Below are 26600 nucleotides of genomic sequence, written 5' to 3'. Positions count from 1 at the left end.
TGTCAAAAAGTGAATAATCTGATAAGTATCCATCTGTCATCAAGATAGCCAGTCAAAACCAGAGCTTTCAAGACAAGAGTACTGTAGACTGTTTCTTCTGTTGAGCCACTTGAGGGGCTCTGAATGTAAGGGACTTTGCTGTATGTGCATGTAGCATCAAAGGCAGAAGTCCTTCAGCCAAGTCCTAAAGGCAGCAGGCAGTCTCAGGGTCAGCTGGGAAGCACTGGCAGATTGGCAGATTGTCTTCCCAACCTGAAATGGCGCCTGGAGCTTACTGTTTGCCATGCCATTATTATGAAAAGTACACATTATTCTTTTGGCTCCACAATGTTTTAAAAGCATTTTACAACTTCTCTCTTCTCCTAGTGCTTTATGACTCTTGGGTTTGACCTGTTTTCTTGAGCTGAAATATTTTATCTTGTCATAAAAAGAGGTCCCTCTTGCTTTTGTTATCTGTGTTGTAACTTCAGTAGCTGAATTTGAAGTATGGTAATTGCTTACTTTCCAAGATAGTAGAGGTGAGGAAAAGCAGCAATGTGAGTAGGTGAATCAGTGTAACATATGAGAGAATAGTGTGATGATGAAAGGCAGTGAGCTTCTAAATAAGCACAGGGAGAATGTGTGTGTGTGCTAGAGAAGGAGGTGTCTCAAAAAGCTGTGTTTGTTCTCTTGAGGCTCCCGAGTGCTATAATTGAGTCAACATGTCAAAGTGAAGTATGTCCTGAGCTTTGGGAGCAGGGGAAAACTGCATCTTCTGCATGTACAGATTTGGATGAACCCCATCTTACAGGGATAATAAGCACTCTGCTTTTGCACTGCTGAAACTACAACTCAACAGAATAGCTGCCCAACCAAGCTCTATAACTGATGTTTCTCTAAGAACTGCTTTAAATCTTTGTTTGGTTGGGAAGCTGCGAGTAATTGGCTTCACCTTTGCTTCTGATGCAGATGTGAACAAAGGTGATGAACAGAGGGGAATATGACTGAATGCGCTATTGAGATACAGGCAAAACAAACTGAAAGAGTCTTCCTTAATTTATTTCTAAGTCTCAGAGAAACAAATATTTGTATGTCTTGTCATATTTCTTATGTTGGTGTAATGTTTTGGGGATATACTGACTTCCCTTTACTGTAGGATTTTTGTGTTTTAAATGGATGGAAAAGGGTTGATTGCAGCCCTTTGTCCTGGCGGTTTGTTGCAGCCTTTGGCTGTGTGACTTCATGCATGATTCTGCACAGGCAGCTCTCTCCTTGGCCGTAGCTCATTGCAGCATTGCTCTAGGAAATCATATGAAACTGAAAGTTCTTTAAAGCCAATGTTTCCCTGCTAACTTGCTAATTTTGTCTTGATTGGGTTTTATGTAGAATATCTACAATTGGTGCTTTTGTATTTTATAAATCGTGCTTACTGACATATCTGATGATCTGATTGTTTCCATAGTGACAGCAATGGCAAAAACCTGAAAAAGGAAGGTGACAGCACTGTATTTTTAAGATGAACTGTTTTACAGAGGAATGGTTTGAGGGGGTGGGAATACAGTAGATTTTTTTTTCAAGCAGTAACAAGATACACTTTTTCAAGCAGTAGTACTTACTTGGAGGTCAGAGAGGAAAGACTTGGCTTGCTATTTTGGCGTTTATTTGTGTGGGGAAGTAGTGAGCACAAGGTTAATCTAGGTAATATGAGATGTTTTCAGCAATGTCTCCTTCCTTGCTGCTCCAAAAGGTGATAAAATCTTAAAATGCAGAAAACTGAAATGTGCGTATTATCTTCACAGGAAAGGTAGAAGTCAATATGCCTGTGAGAAAATGTGTTACATACTTTTGTATGTTACATATAAATGTGTTACGTAATTTTGTTTGAAGATTTCTCCCTTCCAAATTCATAAACTAAGCACGGGAAGCTTTTAGTATTAAAAATCAGACACAAAGCCATTAGTGAGAGCTTCAACCTTCTTTTGTCCTTTGGTAAATTCAGTTAGTTTTATTTTATATTCTGGGAACAAGGCTTTATTCCCTTTCATTACACATCATATTATTTGCATTTGAAAGTAAAATACCTTGAGAGAATGTAGGCATATTTGTTTAGAGTCCATGCTGCAACAGAGAAGGGTTTTTTCAAAGCATTTTGTAGGAGCCACAAGCTTCCCTAACATTCCCTTTTGTCACTGGTGTCGATGCTTCTTCCTGTGGTGCAGTCACTTGAAGCAGTTGCCTGACTTACAATATATGCCTGCTGTTCTTATGTCAGCACAGACAAGTGAGAGGAGATAATGTGAGAGATGTTTGTAAACTATGTGAAATATTTTCATTCAGGGGCTAACTTTTTTCTGTGAATCTATGCTTAGCATTCTAGTTGAATCACCATACCTGGAGGTATTTAAAATATGTGTAGATATGGCACTTAGGGACTGCCAAGTCTACCACTTGGTTTGATATTTAGGTGTACCTGACAGTGCCAGCTTGATGGCTGGACTGCATCTTAGAGGTGTTTTCCAACCAAATGATTCTGTGATTCAAGGCATGCTTCTCCTGCCCACCCTATCACAGTGCCTAGGATCTGCGGTCAGGCTGGGGACCTTGTGCCCAGGTAGTTCTAGAAAAGAGCTTAGAAAGGATAAGTCAGGCTGTGCTGCCCATCTCCAGGTGGCAGACACATCCTCCAGCCCTGGGGAAATCAAGCAGGCTGGTAGTAAGACACAGGTGCAATGCTCCAATTTAACACATTGTTAAATTCATATCTCTTATGCCTTGCAGCAAAAATGTGGCATCATACTGTTAACTGAATATGTGTTACATCTTATTACACTGGGGAAGAGAAGCCAGCAGCTGGGAGTTTGTGTTGCTTTTTAAGTTGCACAGGTTGGTTGGTTATCTGTGCCTGAGGCCTCTTAGGTCACATCTGCATTAGTACTTCAGCTGGTTCTTCTGTCATTTTGGTGTCTTGGGAATGGTGTGCATAAAAATATGTAGTTTATGGTTCTTCTTTATATTTATCTGCAGTGTTTGATTCTGGTTTTCCACTGACCTGAAGGAAGGGGAAGTTTTTCCCTGTTGTTTTACAACTGGGATCACTGTGTAAAACAGGAAAGTAGTTAAGAAATCACGGGAGCAGTTAGTTGTTGCAGAAAGGCTGAAGAAGATGGTGTCATCTGTTCTAAAAAATGTCCTCTTATTTACAGAATGATACAAACGTAAATATTTTTTTTCTTAAGAGGCTGGTTCATTTATAGATACTTGAGTTGTTGAAATGCTGACTTAGTGGAAAAAAAATTGGTTAGTTGGTGTTATCTCTATGCCCCCACTGCTCCCCACCCAAAAAAATCTCCAACCGATTGTTTTTGTATTATTTTTGCTGATGGAGTTTTAAGGCATTGTTTAGTGCTTTGCCTTAAGTAGTGTCCTGTGTCCCAAGCATATGTTGGACATCACTTGTATTTCAGTAGCATTATGAAATGTAGACAGAAGTAGACATTTAAACATGCCCCTATCATGTGAAACAGATTAAGTTTCTTCATATTTCGTTTCTTCAAACTTACAGTTTTAAATTCGTAGCTTCTTATGATCCCCATTGGAATGAAGAGGTAGTGGTTTCCTTTCTTGCACTGCTAGTGATAGCAGTTAGTACTGATTCATTGGTATTGACCCCTCTGCTCCTTGTTAAAAGATAGCTTTATTTGCAGAGGTATCACAGTGAGCTTAATTTGGCTTGCTGCATCTTTGTAGCTGTTTTAATCTTATATGAACTAGATGAAATCCAAAGGAAATTGGGAAGGAAAAGAAAAAAAAAAAACAAACCAAAACTAACTATTCACATGTAAATGTACCTATTAAAGCCATAGACTGTGTAGATTTAGATAGTATTATATTTATTTCTTGATGTAGAACTTTCCCTTAGATCTTGGGAAAGCATCTGCAAGGAAGAAAGCATCTCTTATATGTCTTTTGCTCCTGGTTCCAATTACAGGCAGCTGTCTGATTTATACTCAGTGAAAACTGCTAATTGTGCCCTTTTAAACTCTTTTAGTTTAGAGGAAAATGTATTTATTTGCATGAAAATGTTTGCATGTGAAACACTGAAAACCTTTTCTGCAGATACAAAATTTTAGAATTTAAAATTTATAAGCCTCTAATGCTCTCCTAAAAGCTGTTCCTTCCCTGGCTGATAGCTTTTACCTTGCCATGTGTCATTAACATTTACTGCTGTTGCAAGTTCTTGGATAACAGATTGAGGTGACTTTGTGTGCTGGTTTAGATGGCATTTGCCAGACAAATTGTTAGGAATCTTTCTGTCATTTGCTCTTTTTCTCTTATGAAACGTGAAATTCTTGTGATCCAAAGGATTTTGCATTTATTCTTTTTGTTTCTAAAGTAGTGGAGAGTTCCTATTTTATTGAAAGTTTTTATAGCATTGACTAAGTAAAAAAAAATTAACTTTAAGTAGGTTAAAATTTCAGTCTTCACCACTGTGGTGATTAATGCTGATTCTTTTGAGGAGCTTTTTATTAAAGTCTTTGATTAATTTTGGGGCACACTTGAAAATAGGAAACTATTAGGTTAGTATAATTTTGCTTGTTAGAGAAATATGTTTTGATAAAATTGCACACATGAAGTCCACCTCTCCTGTTTTGGGGTGGTGTGTCTGCAGTGGGCAATGCCTGGTAATTCAGTAATTCAGTGGCACAGTATGTTCTTTTACTGATGGGGCACACACACTGTGTTGTCAGGTCAGCCCTGTGTACTCTGTCCGTACTCATTCCTACCTCAAAATAATTTCTATTGAGAATGGCTCAGAGATATTTCAACCATGGTTGTCAATTTAAACCAAGATGCTTTGGCTTTCCCAGGTGCTGCTCTCAGAATTTTTTGAGGTCTTGATGATTTTTGTGTGCTTTCCAATCATGTTTTTTAGCCTTTTTTGTTCCCAGAAACCATTTGTTAGCTGGGCAGGTGCAGTTCGGGATGCTGTGATGTGCCGCTGCCAGTGCTGTCCCAGTGAGGTTCACCACTGGTTCCCACTGGTTCACTTCTCTGGGAAATTGCTGTCAGTAGAGATGGTAGCTTTAGTAATGCAAGAGCTGTGTGGAGACCACCAAACTTGATCAGAACTCAAGTCAGTTTCGTTCTCAGCCAGCCTGAAGCTATTGATGCGTTTCAGCTTTTATTATTGCCTGGCAGGCACACATGGTAGGCAGTCCTTTGAATCTTGGCTGTACTGTACTGTTTATTCTTCTGTTTTGGAAGCTGGATAAGGCCTTGATTCTGTGTGGGCATGCTTCACCCTTCACTTCAGTACCTCTTGGTAGGGTGCCTTTTGAGATCCTAGTTTTAGCCAATTCATAGTAGATTTGTTTCCAAAATGTGTATCTCTGTGTGTGCCCTTGGTGAGACACATCGACATTTCCCATCTGGTGGCTGAAAAGGAATACACAGTGGGCACTGTGGTTGGTACTACTCTGTGCTCTTGGACTGGATTTTGTCACATTTCTGAATATTGGTAACATTGTCAGTGTCTTCTTTCTTGCCTAAAGCATGCTGCTAGAACAGATTTGGGAAAGCTCTTCATTTCTCAGGGTATAGTTTTTGGATCATAGGAAGACAAGTGGGTAATGTTAATAGATGGCAACTCTTTGAAGTACATTAGAATCAACTTCAGAGAGAAAGAAAATCCCTTTCCCTGAGCTCCAGATAAACAACTGGAGCTTTCAAACCTTCAAGAGGATCAAGGTGAACAGCAAGTGCAGGGAAGATGATTCTGCTTTTATGGCAATTGGCAAAAAATACATTCTTTCCTTTTTGTGCTCCTGTAACAAAGCAAAATAACAAAATACTCTGAGATTGTTCTATGAAAAGAACACAAAAAGCTTTCTATGTTAAATACCCTCATCTTAATAGATGTCAGTAGAATATATTTTAAATGGGCTGGAAATATCTCCTTGGAATTCTGAAGTGTCTTCAAAACTAGCTGAAAAAACTGAATTCATCTGATTATGCAAGTGCATTTAACAGCATTTATTTGTTTATATAGAGTTGTAGGAGGCTGACATCTTCCAGCTGAGGTGTGTGTCATTCCCACTTTAATTGGCTTTAGCTGGGAAAGAGAGAATGGAGTAGTCTCATTTCTCATTTTCTTGCTAAAGTCTTCAGGAAAAAAGGAAATAGTTCTAAGCCATGGACCTGAAGTAAATTTCAAAAGGTAAATGTGCCCTCCTTTGCCTAAAGAAAGGACAGTCTCGGGAAGATAAGTTGGAGAACAAGTAGCAAGTGACTGTAAGATTGTTCCTGCTGAGGTTCTGTTTTGGTCAGTCATGGAAGACAAAGGAGAAAATAAAACATTTTTTTTTCAGAGGAGGAAAGTGATTTTCAAAAGCAAGAATGTATTCATGTGGCTTTGAAATGATTAGTGAGAATAAAGGCTGAAATTCACTGGGCAGGATTGTGTATTAACATGCCTTATGGGTTGCAATGTCATGAATGGTAAAGATCTATGTAAGAAATTGAAAGTTGTCTATCCAAAATTCAAATTAGTACAATGAAGAAAAATTCATAGTTTTTAAAAAACTATGATCTGAAGCATATTTGTTTATACATAAGGACTACTGAAAAAACTAAACTCTGCAGGTCATCTTTAACAAAAAGCTCTCTGTATAGATAATAATATAAGTTTAAAAAAAAGTATCACACCAACAGCATGTCCCATATGCAATATAAAAGTGAGAACAAACTCCAAATTGAGAGATGGGGGATTTGGATGGGGGAGAGAGATTTAAATGTGTTCTTCAGGAAAGAATCAGTGTACAAAACAGAAAAAATAAGATGGCAGCAGCCAGGATTTGCAGAGCTTTTCAGTCCTTTGTTGGGTTATCTTGCATAAGTACTTTAGCCAGAGACTTTTCAGTAGCTGCATGGGGCCAGCTTGGAACACAAACGTGCATGAATCCAAATGTAATTTCCCTGTTGTGCACATTCTGGCTGTGACAGCTCAAGTTATGAATGTAAAATAGCAGGAAAAAAAGTTCAGAAGATGGCCAGACCTGAAATGTTAATAAGAACTGACTTACCATGAGATCCCTTGAGGCTGGCAAAGGTGCCGCCCGAATTTTAAGTTTGTCTGCTTCCATGCTTCGTTTTGGTGTGCCTTGGAAAAGAATAAATAAATTCCTTGTTTTTATCTGTGCATCTAAGTTGTTTGGCATAACAGAAGTAAGAAACATTTTCTTCCATGTAAGATGAAAAGCAGAGTGATGTTAATCCTCCACTCTGGTTTGTGGTCAGCGCTGGCACACAGACTGAATCGGCATCAGTGGCTTTGATCTGTAGACAAGTACTGTACAAGGAATGACAGTATCTTTCCCTTTCAGACAGTTCTTTTTTCTGGGGGGGCAATAATCTGCATTTTTCCCAAATTTCCAGTGTTCAGAAGGCATTTGTCTTTCCTCTGGGTAGGACTGGTGCAGGATAAGGGATTTCCTCTCCCTACATCAATACGCTGCCTGGAGAAAAGGCACCTCATCGTGGCCACGGCTTGTCTCAGACTGCAGGCAAGGAAAGGGCTTTTCTCTCTTCTGCATGCAACTTGTACAGCAGAGAGAAATTGCAAAGTTTGCAAGTTTCCCTGCATCTTCAACATTGGATTTTCCCGGGTCTGTACTCTCTCCTTTTTTTCCTCAGCCTCCTTCCATCTCTTGTTACCATGGAGAATGAAATGCCTGTTCCATTCAAGTTGTCGGCTGAATAGGTTTTGAGGTTGATGGATGGTGAGAATCTCTTATCCCTCCTTCTCCAAACACCGCCCCTGCCTGTTTCTTGACATTTCACTTGCCAGAGACTGGCAATCAGTGAGTGGGAGCTGAAAAGGAGGCTGGCAGTGTCCTGCTGAGATGCTCTTTCACTTGGTGGATGAAATCAGCAGCCGTGAGAAGGTCTTAAGGGCTTCGGTGCAGAGCCTTGTCCACAAGCTGAGGCATGAATGCTCACTTGAGTGAATGTTCTTGCTTCCCCAGAGCACCAGGGAAAAAAGAATTCATATGTGAAACCTGTTGCTGCTTATGACTGTGTTTCAAGGGGTGAGGTAACCTCTGCAGTGTAAAGGGAAAGGTAAGGAATGAATGAATACAATAAATGCTCTGGCATAATCTGTTCCTCTCATATATACTTCTTTATTTGTGTCCACATCACATCAGAAATGGAATTTCTTTGCTGCAGTCTGACTTGGGTGGTTTCCTGGCTGTGATGCTGAAGTTAGCAGGGGTCTCTGTGTTTAGTGGGGTTCCAGTAGTCCCTGTATGAGCTGACTGCATACATGGGGCATCGGTAGTGCAGTGTCAAAACAGCTTTCTGAGTAAGGCACCTTTTAATAACAAATATTGTGGATATTGACAGGCCCGGGGTTGAAATATGAGTTTGAGGCTACTGTTGACATGCAAGAAATGGAGCTGCAAAGCAGAAATATTAAAATTATAGCTCTGTAAAATTATACCGAAAACATTTGTTTTGTTGTTATTTATTACTTTTCATACAGATAACTATAGTTTTAGAGGGTATCAAAAAAATGTTTAGCCTATGCTGAAAGGCTTAAGCCTGTCCTTTTTAAAGAAAGGGTTGTTTTGACTGATGAGCACTCTAGTAGTGATGGCTTGGGAGAAGTGTATACCTGGCATTATTTAATAGATGTGTGACTTTTGCATCTGGAAGTAAATGTTATGACTTTAAATTTTGACATTGCTTCCAAGTAGAAGCATTTCACAAAGATATCATTGTTGAGAGAAGATATTTCTGTGAGTTTTCTGCTAAAACCTGCTGTGTCAGGACTGTACCAGCAAAAGAATTAATACTGGTGGTATACCTTAATGGGTGGTGTTTCAGTATTTTTGAGATCATATGTGAAAATTTGTCCTGAGTGATTTTGAACTGCTGTGTTTGATAAGTGACTGTGAACTTTGTTTCAATGCATCTTTTCAGCACCTTGCACTGATAAATATTTCTACGTCTTCTGTGTATTCCTAAGGTTGCTAACCAATACATCTCTTCACACTACCACCAACAGCTTTTGCATCCTCAAGAGGTCTTAGCTCCTCACGAGTTCACTTTCCGTTTGATGCTTTATGTCCTGTTTGTTGTTGGATTGTTGTCTCCCTGCTGGAGTTTTCCTACTGTGCAATTGCTTTTCCTGTTGTGCAAGCCACTTCCAAACGCTGCTATGTTAGCTGTTTGGGAATTTTTAACTCCTGCATCAGAAAGGCATGTGTGTATGTCAATACATACATGCAAAATAAATACATGTATTTGAAATACATCTGAACATACCATCCAGTCCCTCAAGTAGTTTATTCTAGAGATTGTAGTAGTATTTTTGTTCCAAGAGATCAGGATTTCCTAGAGAGATGTGCACACAGAGGATTTGACTGCCTGTGACCTTCAGTCATACAAAATAATAGATGATAATATTCAGGGTTTTGATTTCCTGGTTGGCTAGGCTACTGCAGAAAAAAATAGATTTTCAAAAATACACCAATGTAGCAGCTTTTTTTCTATCATAAATAAATCACACATGTTGGGTGGAGTTGAGGTAAAGTGTTACAGAGAGGAAAAAAGGGGAAGTCCATTGGGAGAGAGAATGTAGTTTGGGATTAGGTTCCTGATAGGAACTCAGCTTCATGTTACCATTTGTAAGGGATGGGGAAAGAGTGAGCATCTGTTTTAAACTGGTGATTTTGAGTAAGCAGCAACAACATCAGCATCAAAGCTTACATGTATATTTCCATTTATTCTGTTAACCTGCTGGAGTTTTTTGATTTAGTATTATCTTCTTTATGAAAAACATATACTCGTAGCAGCTTATGGATTTGCATGAGATGAAATCCCAAATCTTTCTCTCATACTCTGTGAGGATTGTTATGCTAATAATTTTAGAGATTGTCAAAATTTTTTCTGAGTATTACTGACAGGATTCAATCTCTGAAAAAGATCTTCCAGTTTTTAACATGGATGTATTTAAATTCACTTTGCCTTCTGAAATTCCTCCTTTTCCCATCACCAAGATTGACCTTTACTTGATTGGGGTCTTTTGATTTTTATGTTTTCTCTGAGGCTGACATAATAAACTTGTAATTAGGACATATCGCTGCTTCATTCCATCTGGTCTTTTGTTAAATTATTCTTGGAAAAATTCTCATGTCCCACTCTTTTTAGATTCAGAGTTGTTTGATTCCTTTTTCCTGTCTTCCTTTTTTATCTTAATGGTAGCAGGAGCTTGGAATTTTTTTATCTTGTCCTTGCTATTTAAATGTGGGCAGCTGTAGAACAATCCATCTCTAAACCTCTTTCTGCTTGCTAGATGTTTTATTTCAGCTTTTCCTTAGTGATCAGTGCCTGAGTTTCCCTCCATTGCTTTCCCAGGCGGTGCAGCATGGAACTGACCTCATTTGCTTCAGCTCCACTCCTGTCCCTGCTGCCTGGTGCCCCAGTCAGCGAGTGTAGGCAAAGCTTTGTTCAGGGCCGCTGGGGAGAAAAACCTGATTGAGCAGCAGACTGAAGCTATCTGTCCATGGATTTACACAGACAGTTCTTCACTGATTTGTACCTTGTAAGTTACCTTTATAACCTTAAAATCTGCAAAATTAATTTTAGCTTAGCTTTTGCCAAGGCTTCCTACCCGTTCTGTTTGAGTGAATTTTTAAGCCCTTTATAATAGGCTGGTACATATGCAAAGAACGAACATTGTGCTCTCCAGTAACTCATTCTGTTATCTCAAGTGTCATTTACTGGAATCTCCTTACCTTTTGCCTCCTGTAAAATGTAAACTGAATTACAGGCATATAATTAAATCAGCATATTAAGTGTGTGAGGAATGAGAGGCAGTGGGAATTTTGATGGCTATATCCACAGTGAGAACATGAAAATCTAAATCATCAGGTATCTAAACTATTTTCTAGTGTACTGAGAGCACTGGTTGTAAAAGAACAATTTTCAGGTGGATGGAATGTGTTTCAGTGCTAGATCAGCACAACAGGCTATCATTTCCCCTCACCTGGCTGAGAGGCTGCTTCACAAACCATGGGGCTGCTAGCTGAAAGACTCAGATGTGCAGTATTAGTGCTCATCAAGGATGGTGACATTTGAATAATTACTAAATAGTTGTGAGGTTTTGACTGCAAAAAAAAAAGACAATTTCAGGTACTGACATACTTGCTTTTGCCTGTTATCCATGTCCAAGTCACTTTGTTGCATATGGCATACCTCATAGTTAAAACTAACATGGTCAGTGTCTGAGACTGATTTTAATTTTTTTGTGCCTAAGCATCAGGCACATAGTGTTGATGCTGGCATTATCTAACGATATCTAAGAGCATTTGCTTCTCAGAGATAAGAATTTTTAATTTATTTTATTTACTTTATATTACGCATAGCAATTCAAGTTCCTGTTGTCTTGGCCATAACCCAAATTTGGAACACAAAATTTAAATGAAAAACTGCAAAACAAAATAAAGCACAGAAGGCATGACAAGAAGTGGGATTGATCTCTGTAATGTAAATATTATTTTCTCTAGCCTTGGATTTCTGATTAAGTGTTGATGTCAGTTTACTGTGAAGACCAAGCATAGCAAACTGTTGTGAGATTGAGTCAAATTTGGGTGCAACATGAGAGATGCCCCTTGTATTTCAGTGGATTTGTGTCGCATGTGTCTCACAGCCAGTTGCTGGCTCTTTCAGATTTGTCCCTGTGGAATCCTCTCCTTTAGTCTTGTTCCAGAGCTGTAGCACTTGACTCCAGTACATCCCTCTCCAGCCAGTCTGGTTATCTTCTGTTGGCTCTGCAGTGCTCTTCCCTGGCTGTGATACTGGATTGTTATTCTGTCAGTAGGGCAAAATGGTAGGAGAGAAGCAGGGGAAGGGATATCTGAAATGAGTATTGGCTGCTGTTTTAACTGAAAGTTAACATTTTTCATAGCAGAGAGATACTATACAACAAACAGGAGGGCACACTAGGGAGAGCTCTTGAAAATGCTGTTGTGTTTCAGTCTTGTTCAGGGTTTTGACTACTAGAACATGTTCAAAGTTTGTTGTCAGTTTAGAGTTTAGAAGTTTATATGGAAATAACCACTTTTTCAGCTCCATAGTGATTCTTGAGATATAGGACAAGACACACACATGAAAAATGATTGTCTAATGGATTAGGGCATTCTTTAGCCAGCCTTTTTATCTCCTGCCTTTCCCTTTAGTCTGAATAATAAAGATACTGTTTTGTGAGAGGTCATCTCAAACTGTGCTTCTCCAGGAAAGCTCAGTGTTGCTCTCATCTGCCACAGTTACAACATTCCTGTCTTCAGCTCCTGCAGTCAAGGAGTTGTAGGGTGCATTTTATAAGCTCATAAGTCTGATTGATAACAACTCTGGTGAATTAATTATTTGGATGAGTGTGCTATAAAGCTGGGGATGGGGGTCCACCTCTTTTGCTGGCAGCCACTAAAATTGCTTTATGCTCCTTGCAGAGCTGTACCCTGAAGTTCTTAACCCTCCACTTTGGGATAACTGAGTACAGCCTAACCCTAACCCAGTATTATATTGCAGATGAGTACAGACAAGCTGCAGTATATAAGCAGTATCTTGATGCAGTGTAATGGCTGTGTGTACTGAGTTGTGAGTTTTCAGACTCAGTTGGGCTGGGTATCATCTGCAGGAGCCAGGTCAACCCTGGTCCAAGCTGGAACAGCCATGGGTGGAAGCACACTTCTGTTCCATCCTCTTCTGTCTTCTCTCATTATTTGCTCTCTTTTAGGCTTTGCCCCATAGGACTGACTACCTCTTCCTATTTCATGGAATCTTAAACTTGAGTTTCCATCTGTGTTTTGCAACCCCACAAATCAGGCATTGCTTGAGGTTAATCACAAACACCAAACCTGTGGTGCCCTGTGACATCCTGTGATGCCTCTGTTCCTGTGCAACACTGAGCAGCAGAAGCTGCCTGTACACAAACCAGATGTTAGTGACCTCAGCCAGAAAACATTAACTGCATTGGCAGGGTTGCTGGCCCCTTGTTCAGATGAGAACCAACAAGATGTCATCAGGAGCTGCTCTTGTGCCCTAACTTGGAAATTGTTGTTGAGACACTCTACCTTGGCAGTTGATCTTCTCAGACATTATGGCTCTTTTATTGCCTTCATCCAAAAGTGTTTTTTCTTGATTTATGGTGAATAAGTAGATTTATACAGTAAAGGAGGTTGCTTCTAGTTCCATCTTCCTATTTCCATATTTTATCCGAGAGTTGCTTCAGTTGTTTAAAGTACATGGGTTTGTTACTCTGGATCATGGATATAAATAAATGCCAGAAGCATGAGGCCTTATCAGCTGTGAGCAGCTGTACTTGCCTTTTCGTTTTAAATCTGACACTTAAAGTGCAGATAAACAACAAAATTCATTTTTCTGGAAGGTGAAACTTTAAAATTTGTTGAAGTTTGTTGAAGGCTGTTGCATCTCTACTTAAAGTAAGCTAGCATTAATATCTTGGGGAAGGCTCTGAGCTCCTTGTTAGAGCTCAGAGTTACAGTTCAGGGTAGTGAGTATTAATGTCTGTAGTGGCTTGGTTTTGAAATACTGTCTATGCATGGACAGTCATGCTTAACCTAGTACATTGCTTGCATATATGGCACAGCCTAGAGAATTAAGTTGGATTTCCTTGAGGGTTTAATCTTTATGTACTCTTTGCAGAAGTGGGTCTTGGGGAATGCCTGAGGATGCTGGCAAGTGATGAGAAATATACTCAGGCAAAGCCTTAGAGGACAGGATTTTAAACACTGTATAGGACATGTTGCAAATAACCTTTGTTAGCTTGATAGGTTGATTTTTGACCTTAGAATGACTTCGTAGACACAGAAATTTGCTGTTTTCTGCACGGATCCATTATTCAGGTGACAAGTTATCCATACTGAAATCCTGGGCTCAGACCTGGAAGCAGTACATAGGTTTATGTGTGGCTCAGACCCTGAGCTAGTTCACCTGCTGAACCCTCACCACCTTCACTCAGAGCTACTGCTGATGTCTCTGTTTATGCTTCTGAAACATGGGATGCTGGGAAGCTGGCTTTGAAGGTGCTGGAGGAGCATTCAGGAGCCATCTGGCTCCACAACTCACAGATGTAGACTAAAGCTCTGGCTCTGCAAGACTTAGAGCTGTGGAGCAGCAGTTTCAGGAGGGATAACTGGTGAAAGAGTACCATGTATCTACTGTGATCCCTTCTGCTTTGAGAGATTGGTCAGGTGGAGTTTCTTATGGGGCTGCCTTTGTACCTCAGCTGAAATGTCCCAGAACTTGGAGTGCTGCACAACATGTTGCAAGGGCCCAAGGCTTTGGCCTTCTTGCAGCAGTGTGTTCAGGTTTTCTGGTTATCTGGCTATTCCCATCCCCCCCTGTTCTTGGACAGTGGAAAGCCAAGTTAGTATGCTAGTGCTCTGTGGAAGGCTCTGTCAAGTGGTGTCAGACCAAGGTAAGAATAAAGTGTTAGTTCTAATTTAATCTTTACACTTTCTTTATTGTGTTACTTTTGAAATGTCATAAAGTACAAGTAATGAAGCTGAGTAGTGACTCTTTAGGTATTCAGGCCTGTATACTCTTAGAAATTACTTTTTTTCCCTGTTGGTATTGGCACTGAGTTATAAAAGTGTTAGAATTTGTGCTGAGTATCTAGCCTATGTACCTTATCATAGTACTGTAGTGAAGTACATTAGCATTTGCACACATCAGCATATCCATATACATACATATATATTTTCAGATCAAAATACTGAGATGCAGATTGCAAATTAAGAGTTTACTTGTCTGTCTCTTGTGCAGAATCTCCTGGGTAGGAAAGTATATATAATGTCCTCATGTATGCTGTAGCTATCAGTATATTAGGTCTAAGGGTTTTTCTTTTTAGCTTTTCTGTTTTGTCCAGTATGCTCTTCAAAGATCAAATTTTTGTAGTACAACTATGCAAGGAGTACCTGAGTATGATGATGTTCAGGGGATATGAATATGAAGCAGTAACCTTCTCCAGAGTGCACCTGTAGTTATTTTTGGCACTTAGCTTGCTGTACTTTCACAAGCAGAATCGTTCATTTTGCTTCAAGTGATTTTATCCTCCAGAGCTCAGTGGGATGATTCTGCTCAAGATAGGGAGCTGTCACAAGTTCAGTCCAATGGGTGGCTTTGATGTTGGGAGCTGGAGCAACCTGTACTGTTTCAGAACACTGTATTTATTTTCTCATCATCAACTTTTGGGAACAGTAGTAATAAGAGATTATGACTTCTTGTCTCCCAAGTATTCCCTCAAACATGTATCCCTGTTAACATTTCTCAGCTACTCTGCAGGGCTCTCTCTCTGGCACACATCTTCCAGCCCTTTGGCAACTGCTCATTTCACGTTTCCATGTATCTCTCCAGTTAAAGTTGTTTTGAAAGGGGAAATTTAGAAAGAAAGAGTGGTCACACTTTCTGGGCTTGATTTCTTTGTGTTTAATGTGACTACCTGTCTCTGGGCTGGGGCTGGCCACTGCAGTGTGCTCCTTGTAGCAGAGGAGTGTTGCATCACCTCAGGCAGGTATTGCAGAGCTCACTGGGATTCAGTGGATGCAGTTTTACACAGGATGAGGGTATCTGTGTTACATTGCAAAGTTTGGTGTTAAACCTGATGTTACTTTTCAGCAGTGAAAGACTCTTTAATCTTCTTGTTACCATGGCCCAGGGGAGTTGCAGGGACAGTAACATCTGTGCTTGCTGTATAAGGCTGACAGCTGTTTCAGGAGTCAGTTGGTCCTTTTATCCAGTGTCTCTGAACAGCACAGGGAGTGTGGGCACTGCACCTTCCTGCAGGAGGTTTTAGAGGATGGCAGCAAGTACTGGCATTGCAGCATGCTGAACCATGGGGCTCCATCGCTTGCCTTTGACTTCTGAATACTTCTGAGATCCAGAGCACTCCAGAAAAGTTAGGAAGCATGTTGGTTGCAAGTGAGGTAAAGTCAGTACTCAGACAAACCCTGAGCTTGGTAGGTGACCATAAATGACTGAAGAGATTGAATCAGGGCTTTAGTGACTGAATATGAAATGGATAATGGATAATCTGCTTTAGAGAGTATCTTGGAGATCCCCCAGCCTCAACCTTTCTACAGAATTACTATGTTGAGAGTAAGGGAATAAGATTTCCGTTGATGTGCTCTCTTTGTTTCTGTACTGCTTCCTTTTTGCTTATAATTATTCTTTAAAGAAATAACAAAAACCCCTTACAATTTCCATAATTAAGAAGCTCTCCCAACAATAACAACAAAAACAAACCCAAAAAACATAAAAGGGAGGTGTATAGGAGCCTCATTCATCACCTTTTGTCACCAGACTTGATTTGACATCTGAGACTACAGAGAAAGTTTGGCAAGTGCAATGATTTCCCGTGTGGGGGTAATAAGAGAGAAAAAAACCTGTCAGTTGAAAACAGCAGGAGCTGCATTAGCAAATATAAATTAAACAGATGGCTAAGATACTGCAGCTGTCACATAGAAAGTCCAGGAAGATTTTTAGCTCAGAGCTGCAGGAGGCTGTTTTAAAAGGAAAGATGAAAACAACAACAACAAAGCAAACTTGAGCGTGACAAAAGAGACAGTAGAACCATTCAGATTATTATATGAAATTTATCCAGGATTGTGGTGTTGGTTTGGTTTTGGGTTTTTTTTAAGTTTGTGTTTTCAAATCTTAGGATTCTAAAATTAAGTTAGGATCAGCTACTATTAGATCATTTTCAGATTTTGATATCATGGGTTTGCTTGTTTAGAAATACTCTTCTGTATGAGACACTGGCTCTGACATTCTCTGGAAAGCAGGGAGACATGTAGCACACATCATGCCATTTTGTTTTTCAGCTGTTTGTTTTACAGCTATTTCAAGAAAAATCTCTTATAGAAGAATATATAAGTAAAATCTTCTGGAAAAGTGGTGTGGAAAGTGTTAACATTTTGGTGGAGGAAGAACAAGAACCTGCATTTTAGTCTTGCACGTTCAATCTTAAGATAACTTTTTTCAGACTCATTTTCAGCTGAGAAGTGACTATTCCTTCGTGAAAGAAGCACCAGAACAGCACCCAAGTCTGTTACATTTAAGTACAGACATACACTAAAATGAGAAGTTGGAAATTCTGTGCTGTTTCTGAGGCACCAAAAGGCAATTAATTTTCTCAATGTTACGTCTTAAGTATTTTTGTCAATTAGGGCTAATGGTTTGTCACAGATTATTTGTGCATAAGCAGAGACTGTTATGCTGCCTTTATAGTTAAAAGGTGATGTGAATTATGAAATAAGTTCAGCTACATTTGAAGCCTGTGTTCTACATTCAAAGAAATAGCATGCACAAATGGATTCCTAGGCAGGCTGATTGACTACCCAGAGTTCTGCTTTTTCTTTGGTTTCTTTACTGCAAAAGAGTAAAGAAAGCATTTCATTATGTATTTGTGGTTGACTTTTTAAATCATACTTACTGTGCTAGAACTTCTGGATTTCAGAAGTTCTGTGCTAGAACTTCAACCCTTTGTGGAAAATTAGTATGTCTTCAGTTCTGCCTGTTGTTGTCCGACTTGTGTATTTCTTTAAAATAAATATCTTTAGGTACTGTTATAGCTAATTCTAAACTACTTCTATATGGATTATTCAAGAGCTACAAAATCTACATATCAAAAAATTAAATCTTTTTTCCCTCTGTAGTTATCCTTCCCGCCGTCATCCCCATAATGAGTACAGAGGCTGCAGCATGCTCTGGAAGCTGGTGAACTGCCATTCTATTAGAAATAGGAAGTTTGTCACTGAGATACACGTGCTCTTTGCTGCCTAAATCTTTTACCTGTCCTAGACCTTCTCCCATTCTTAGTGGTTCAGGACACAAATCACGAAGGACATTGAAGGTCAAAAGCAACAGCTTGGGCTTGGGCTTGATGAAGATGTATACCCTCAGTCTTCCCATACTGTTCAGAGTGCTTTAGCTGGCTCAATAGAAGTGAGCTCCTCATAATTTAACTGCATTTCTTTTGTGGTTGGGCTTCGTGATTAAGTGCAGGAAAGAACAGTGGATCATGCTGAGTAACTGTTGTTTCTACCCTTCAGATTTCATTCCTACCCCTGCAGAAACTTTGCAGCACTCCAGAAAACTGGGAGGGAAAAAGCCTCAGCCTGAGTGTATTTCTTTTCTTCCATTTTTGCTTAAGAGAAATGAAGCTGGCCTTGAAGTGTACTTGAACTTGAGAATTATAAATGTGGGATATCTTTGTCTGTGATAGAGGGATGTTTCAGAGTAGGTGACCTTTCAGTGGGAAGCCTGGCCTCAGCCTCTATGTACTTGCTCCTAGGCTTTAGCTTCCAGTGCTTTAGCAAACTTGGCTGCCAGGACGTACACAGCAAGGGAGCAGCTGTGCAGGCAGGACCCACGGCATACAGGAAGATTACATGCTGAAATGTACAAGTTCCCCATGACTTCTCCTCCTGGGAACAAATGCAGGGATCAGTCAAGTGTGATCAAAGGCTCAAGAGAGCTGACAGTTAAGAATGGATGGGAAAGAGCTAAAGCAGAGAAGTGAGTTGGATGGGAAGAAACCGAGGGGCAAGATAGCCTTGTCCTGAAAGATGGTTAACTTTAAATTGTCCTGCTGAGTATCCCAAAGGCAAGAGTGAACTTTTCCACCTGGAAGTGTAATAACTGTCTAATGGCCATCTATAGTCTCTTCATCTTCATGCAAGCCTTCTAAAGCATGTAAGGTTGCCTGGTTGTTTTGCTGTAGGTACAGTAAATTGAGTACTGTCTGGCCTATGGCACAGAGCTGATGAGGAAAATGTCTTTATAGACATTTGTCTTAAAGTCAAATGTCATATGTCTTTGAAACAGTCTGTGACAAAAATTTTTATGTCATGTGAGGTGTTAATATTAAATTCTCACTGATTAGGATCAGCTGCTTCCACGCAAAATGTATGACAGTGGAAAAAGAAAACATGATCCAGCTTTTTTTTAATACTCTCATGACATGAAAGTGCAGCTTAGGGAGCAAGTGGTCCCAGCCTTTTGGTGCTGTAGCTTTGGTGTGTATCTTAGCAACTCTGCAAAAAGATTGAACCTTCATCTTTTTAACCCTAGTCCAAAATTGCCAAGTCTGTTTTCTTAGGTCAGTGTTGTTCTTATGCTATATAGGTAGCTGCATCAGTGACTGAAAGAACATGCAGCAATTATAAATTGCTGCTTATTATTGTTCTTATCATTTTGGAGGTCACATAAATGAATCCTAGGTGGAATAAAACAGCACATCAGGTAGTGCTGGTATGTGAGCTGTGTATTCTACAGTCCTATGTCAATAAATAATGAGTTACTGATTAATTTACAGTAGTTAGTATTTTCGAATTTGTCTCAATAGCAGAAGATTGTTAGTTTTGCTTTAAAGTAGTGTTAGCTTCACTTTTCAGTGGAAAGCAGCTGAATACACCTGTTTAAATTTTGGTTCTGCAACCATCCTTCATATGCAAGATAAATATTGTCAAATATGGCAATTTCTATCTGGATTTTGATCTCCATTCCAGATTCGAACATGTCTGATCCAGATTTGTTTGTGGAATAATGTTTAGCCAATTTGTAACCCACCAGAGTTTTGAAATCTGACTCTGCCAAAGTCTTACACTTTAGTGCATTACTTTGGTCTGTTGGATGTGGAAAATTGTATGTACTGCGCATGGATATGGAGTGACACCTTTCTAAAATAAATACAGGTATCTACCAGAGAAGTGCTTTCTAGAGATGTGAAACAGATGAGTTGCCTTTCCCTGTCTAAGCAAGCCCATAGATGATAAGATCTGCTACAGGCTTCTAGCAAGAAGAGGAAATGTTGAAAGGCAAATGCAGATGCACTACTGTAGCTTCAGGCTACCACCCTAAGCTGCTCAGAATATGGTCAAACATGTCTAGAAAAATGGCAAGTAGTCATTTGGGAACCTGGCATAAATGGTGCCTCTCCACCTTTGTTAGGAAACAAATAACAGTTGGATATTTAGTGTTGTTTTAAACTTGAGTGAGAAAACTGGGGGTTTGAATGGAAAATAATAACAGCACAGTTCAAAGAACTAGCCCATGAATTAATTTCTTGTACCACAGTCTTTGTTCTTTGCAGTTGTGTAAGTAGTTTCTAGGCATTGATTCTAGTGCTGTTAATCCTCTGTTCTTTTCTGTTTGGCAGAATATATCTGACTGTGGCTTTATCTTTATTCCTTCAATTATTTTGGATAAAATAGTAATGTCATATGCATTTTTTGCTAATGGGATCTGTTTCCAGGGACTTTGCTTCTAGCTTGTTCACACGAATAAATGAGCACAGATGCTTGGTAGTGTGGAAGGAGGAAATACTTACCCTTCATTTGCACTCTACAAATCATGTTGCTCTCAGGATTTTTCAGCGTAACTGTTTTGTAAAGATTGTGCAGAAATCACCCTTAGCTGACATACAATATCCTATGCTAGATTCAGTTAGATACCACCAAAAGTGTGCTTCTGCTAGTTTAGCATGTTTTTTTCAGGGAACTGGTATTAGCTGTTCTGTCAAAATAACTTTTTTGCCTGTGTAAACCACATCTTGACTAGGCAGATTTACTAGTATAGCTATTTTAGCAAAGCCCTTCTACTGTAGGAAAGACCTTATTGATAATACTGTGAGGTTCCCACAGTAGATGAAAGGCATAATACAAAGGGCTTTACAAACATGAATTAAGCTTCACAACACCCTTGTGAAATAAATCATTATTCTAGCTTGCCAATGGTCTAGTTTCTTTTAATATGAGATGTTTTGCAGGGATGAGAAGGGAAGGTAGAAGATGCAGTTGTGGGGATTAATGTCTGGTAGCATTGCAGTGTTTATAAACAAATTTATAACCTGTTCCAATTCCCTGTTCTCTTTGTCTGGTGTTTAAAATGTCCTCATAAAATCAGTGGTTTAGACTATCAAATTGCTTCAGATTGCTGGTTTCACTAATCTTCGGTAATACCAGGAGTTTGGATACTGACACCTGGCAATTTCTCACTTCTTGAAAACCTAGAGGGCTTTTGTGTCAATGGTGTTCTCATTAACACTGTTTTTAACTACATTGCTCTCTCTGATTTGCATTAGACTCTTGCAGTCTTGCTGTTCATGTAGTAGTTCAGTTAAGGGACCTCAAAGGGAATGGAGAGAGGAATAAAACTATAGGTTTATACATGAGGGATTTTAAATTCCAGTCATTCAGATTAGAGTAGTCTGATATTGTGTTCACCCACATGGTCTTAGTTTAGGCATTTTTGAGTGTTAATTATCATGTAATCTATAATGACACAATCACATTCTTATTTATTCTCTTTCATTTCTTAGGGAACAATGAACGGAAGAATTCTGCTGGGGTGTAGGTTTATTTTCTTCTGTACCATTCATCATTACCATTACCATTCACCATACCATTCAAAAATACATCAGCATTGCTTTTGAATTCAGCCTGTAAACCTTTGGATTGGGCCCAGGCATTTCTGCAGTTCTCTGTTAACCACCATATCTTGTATTCTGTGTTAATACATCTCTCAGGAATTTAAGAAGGCTGTGCAATTTATGCACTTCTCAGTTTAGGGCCTTCAGACAGTGGTAGTTGTTTTCACCAAGAATAGCATGGAACTCACATTTGAAAAGCTATTCCAGATCTGAAATCTGGGTGGTGGTGGAGACATCCAGCCTGGCTGGGTTCCCTGTCCTGACCCTTCAGGCACGCTGGGGGAAGTTGCAGTAACTGTTCAGTGGTGTGCCTGGTCCTCCAAGAGGTATTTGATCTGATAGGAGTATTTCTGTGCTCTCACACAGTTTCCACAGCAACAGCACACTTTCCCTTTTTTTCTCCTCTCAAGGTGACTGTTGCCTTGAGAATTAGATACATGGAAAAGCTTGGTCCTCTTGTTCTCTACTGAGATTTTGGTTTGCACAGGTGAAGAGTGGAAGGAGTAGGATGGGGAGAGTGTGACTCTTGGCAGAGACGGTATAATTATGAAGTGACAGTGAAAGTAATGAGTCTTACTTAACTGTGGCTTTAGTGCTGATAATGTGATTGTTTTGAAAGTCACAGCTCTTTCTAAGTTCTGCAGATGAAAGGTCTGGGTCATTAGTGACTGTCACCATAGCCCTTTGCATGTGCTCTTGTAATCATTTAGAACCCACATCCACTTCATGCATGTGTTCATGTGCTCTGTAAAACAACGGTGTTCCTTCTCCTGTCTCCTGCCCGCAGATACTTTGTTGTGTGCGTGTCACATTAAAAATGCTGCTCTTTGTCACAGAGTTTGTCCTAGCACTGTGGGGAAGAGATTCACTTGTTCCACTGAAGTAGGATGTAGCTGTTATGCCATGTCCTTGGTATGGTACTTGCTGGGGTATTGAGACATTTCCTTTCAAACAATACACATGCCCATCTCAACATCTGCTACAGTGTGGAGGACTAAGAAGCTTTCCATTTTTGAAAGAGTTCCACAGATCTGCCCCTTTTCTTACCATTTAAAGGTGGGTGAGAACACAAGCATGTGGCTTGATACCAATTTCTTGCTGGGGTTGGCTTTTTTCACCAGTTTAGAAAGTTTCCTCTTATATGGGTGCCTAACACAACCCTAAAAACAATTGTTTTATTTTTTTCAACTGTTTTATTTTGTGTCTTTGCCAGTACCTTTGTCCTAAAAAATTAGCTGTCATCTTTTCCTGCAGAACATACAATTTGTGGTACTGAGCTATTCCCTGTGATTTTATTTTTCTTTTTTTTTTTCCTTCCTTTACTTCTCTTCCCTTTCTTAGGAACTGCATGTTCATGCTGTAAGTGCTGTTCTGCTTTTTAACACGCTAACTAACCCACTATATTGTGGAATGATTTGAAATTCAGACAAGTCAATTATAGTAATAATATTGAATTTGGGAATCTCCATTCCTTTAAGAGTGAATATCTTAAGCAATATCTGTCACTGTGTTCTGGCTTTTGCAGTAGAGACCTCTGCTTGATGCGTGTTGTGATTCTTTACCATCAGTATTTTGGTGCCTAACAGTTTTGAGTCAGGATGGCAGAATTTTTTGTTATTTTTCTCTGACAAACAGTAAGTGAATGTGTTGACTGGGAAAACAAACAGCTAGTATATGACACCAAATAATCTGGGTTTATCTTGGAAAGGCACATTGTTTATAGCTATCTTTACAGTTCTGAGGCCAGAAATGCTCTTGTCCATATAATGCTTATCCATATAAAATGTTAAAAGCTGTTCAGGATTAAGTGTCCAAATCAGAAATGTCATATCCATATAAAAACCAGAAATTAACAAAAATACCTTTTAGTACTTTTTCATTGTAAGCACATCTGGATGTACTTCTCCTGTTAAAAATCTTACATTTAGTTGAAAGATGAAGAGCATTCCAGTACTGAGCCATTTTAAAATTGAAAGTAAGTTTATGATTGCAGGGCTTGCATTGCTTCACTTCAGTTCTTTTTGGTTGTATCTAGCTCTTTTTGACTGCACACTGAAGAAACTGTAAATTTTTGTTTACTCAAGAATTTGCTTATTAAAAGACCAAAGTAAAAAATTCCATGTCTGTTTAACATTCAGTAATTTGCTATTAAGCTACTTGACACAAGTTAAAATTTATGTTAATACTGTCTTGATTAAACAGCACTCATTATCACACACTCTGATTTGGCTAAATTGGTTTCCTAGCAGATGTCTCAATAAAGGAACTCACTCTAACATGAGCTCACTCTTGACATGAGATGCTGGAGCATGTCCAAATTAAGTTAGTGTATTGCTGTAACGTTTGGCACTTGCGTAGCATCTTTCATTTCAAAGCATTTCACACAGTCATGTATGAATTGGGAAAAAGTGTAGATAATACAATGGCCAAAGCAAATTTATACATTTTAAAGAGCTAGAGGACATTTTACAATTCCAGCAGATGTCTGGTATTACAACTTATAGTGTTGCGCACAGTGTAGTTGTCTAGTGGTTTCTAACACAAAACTCAGTTTCCATAGCTTGCAGAAGAAGGTTTGAGTTAACCCTCTGGAGGTCTCTCTGTATAAAAGGACTTCAAATCACAGCTTCAAACTACTTTTTAAGTAATGCTTTCAGCCAGTCTTAGAATCATCAGTGCCCTTCAATCCTCTTTTCTTTCATTTTCTTTTAAAATTAGAACCACAGGCTTGTGATTTCTCATCTTTACCTTTAGTTATTCTTTGGTGACTCCTTGCAGCATCACTTAAATCTCCTGTCATGTAGGCTTAACCAAATACTGAAGTCCAGGACTTTTTTTTCCGTGAGTGGTGTTACTTCATCTTCATAGCTATGAGTTAAGACACTCCTCCTTTAGTCCTCAGAGTTTGTTTTTGTGTATTTTGTTACTTCATTTTATATGTGCAGGAGAAGCTAATACAAATCATAATTGTGCATATGCAAATCTAAGGATTTTTCTGTGTTCAAATTGTTTGTCTATAATGTGCTTTTCCAACTCCCATTTTCCAGCCTTTTCAGTATTTGGAAATTGGATTATAGTTCTAGTGTAGTGCAAAGCAGATATCTGACACATGAGACCTAACAAGTACCTGCCTAATTTTTTCTGCTTAAGAATTAAACCTACTATGTTTTGCATTTCCTTAATGGTTGTGCTTATTGATTGTATTTTACAGATAGCATAACTGAGTGCAGACACTGAAAGCAATTTGCCTGAGAAGCCCAGTATTTCCTGTAATTCTGGTTCTGTTTTCCTGATTTGATTTGGAATGGTTCAATTATGAACTATATGTAATTTCATAGATGTGTGATGTATCAAGTTTGTGGCTCATCAGATAACTTTCAGACTCGCCTGCATGCACCTGTCTGGGTTTTCTTGTAACCACAACTCATTTTATTGTCAAATTTCCCAAGTTTAATGTTTCATGGGCCATCTTGTAAGGTTGATGTCCATGTTATGTTACAAGGTGAACACTTCACTTGGATTTCAGCCATCCTCGAAAGCAAAGAGTACATTTTCCACATATGAAAATGATTTCTTGAATTTGTTAGGTTTCTCTATAACTCAAAGGCAGATGAAGGGGTTTTGCTTAAATGAAGGATTAATAGCGCAGTGCTGAAGGCAAAAGTGAAATCTGAGGAGCAATTAACAAGAGGCTGAGAAGGTGGAGGAGCTAGGTGGCATAGCCAGGAGGCTGCAGAGCCCAGCCCTCCTGCCCCCCTTTGATCCTGAAGCCTCTGTAATCTGCTGGCTGCCTGCTGCTGGGAAGGTGCTAAATGTTGGAGCTCCAAGTTCGAGCTGGATTTAACACTGGGACTGTAGCATTTAAAGGAAATGAAGGATATGGCAAGTGAGAACTGAACTGTGAGATCTAGTGAAGCTTTCTGAGGCATTAGGGGTCCTCCCAGTGGAGTTCTCTTATATTATTCATGGCCTTTAAGCTTTTAGCCAAGCTCAGCACTCTGCACTCAAGTGTAGTAGTAGAAGGTAGAAGGCAGTTAACCCTATAGTGATGCATTGTAAGTTTCTTGCCAAGGCAATAATTTTTACTGTGTGAGGGGATAGAAGCATGTCTGAGAGAGGGAACAACTGGTTTCAGCTCTGAACTGATCTCAGAAAGTGCTCAAGCAGGGTACTCTGCAATAAACCAGTAGGAAGACCACTTGAACCTATATGCAGGGCCTGGGGTCCCTTCCTGCCTTAGCCTTCCTCATCAAAGTACCTCATCTAAGTTTCAAAAGAAGGTATAACTTCAAGCTGCAAGATAAACTAGTACTCAAATATTTCCAGTGGATATTACGGAAAGATTTGCTGTTGCAGGCTTCTGTGTGTTAAAGCTGACAGAAGCAGGCAAGACTTCTCAATGATTCTGTGATCAGGTACAAGAACCCTGTATCTGAATTCCTGCTTCAGTCTAGATTTTACTGTGCTTATGATTGTCCATTTGAATACATTTACCTTTTCTTATGTTTAAGATTTTTTTCTTCTACATCTCCTTCCTACCATTTTTTATCCCATCATTATGTACGTTGGGAGTGCATGCTCAAGGGGGCTTTTAGAAAGGGTTCAGAAACAGGATATTTTTAATGCAGTGGATCTATATTGGTAATTGATCTGGGGTATTAGTGCTGGAGTGGTGTCTCATATCCAGCTTTTACTCCCTGTCTATTCCCTAGCTCTTCTGAGGTTTCACTACAAGCATCCAGAATGTAGAACAGATTGTTGCAGACTATTGGATAATGACCTCACTCAGAGACTGAGTTACACTGGGGGTAGAGTGGAGATGGTGACAGTATATAGAAGTCCTTTGCTGGTGTGTCAACTTCAAGATGTGTAATTTCAACCTGCTGTATGTACCTTTTGTTGATAGGACTAAAATATATTCCTTTGGAGGCAAGGAAGAAAACACATGGAAAAATGCAATACTTGTGCCAAGCACTGGTTAATTTATAAGCACAGAATACCTATTTCCCCATGTGCTCACACAATCTTTAAATCTAGATTCCTCCTTTTTCTTTCATCCTTAAAGAAAACTGTGTTCAAAGGTAATATTTTTGAGAACAGATTA

The 26600-nt window shown here is 39.3% G+C and overlaps 1 protein-coding gene across 2 annotated transcripts in view; it reads left to right on the top strand.

Annotated features, from left to right (window-relative positions):
* Window positions 1-26600, top strand: part of NDST2 (N-deacetylase and N-sulfotransferase 2) — a 123605-nt gene that overhangs the window by 29591 nt on the left and 67414 nt on the right. Inside the window, exon 1 of one of the 2 annotated variants that reach the window (XM_066554595.1) lies at window positions 8058-8097. The exons of the other annotated variant lie outside the window; for it this stretch is intronic. The gene's annotated coding sequence lies outside the window, so the exon portion shown is untranslated. Of the gene's footprint in view, window positions 1-8057; window positions 8098-26600 lie in introns of those variants that run through there. 2 annotated transcript variants of the gene reach the window in all.

This window comes from Molothrus aeneus, chromosome 8 (genome assembly GCF_037042795.1).
Source record: "Molothrus aeneus isolate 106 chromosome 8, BPBGC_Maene_1.0, whole genome shotgun sequence".
Lineage (NCBI taxonomy): Eukaryota > Metazoa > Chordata > Aves > Passeriformes > Icteridae > Molothrus > Molothrus aeneus.
Note: the sequence above shows the minus strand (reverse complement) of the source record. Positions and strands in the feature narration are given on the sequence as shown.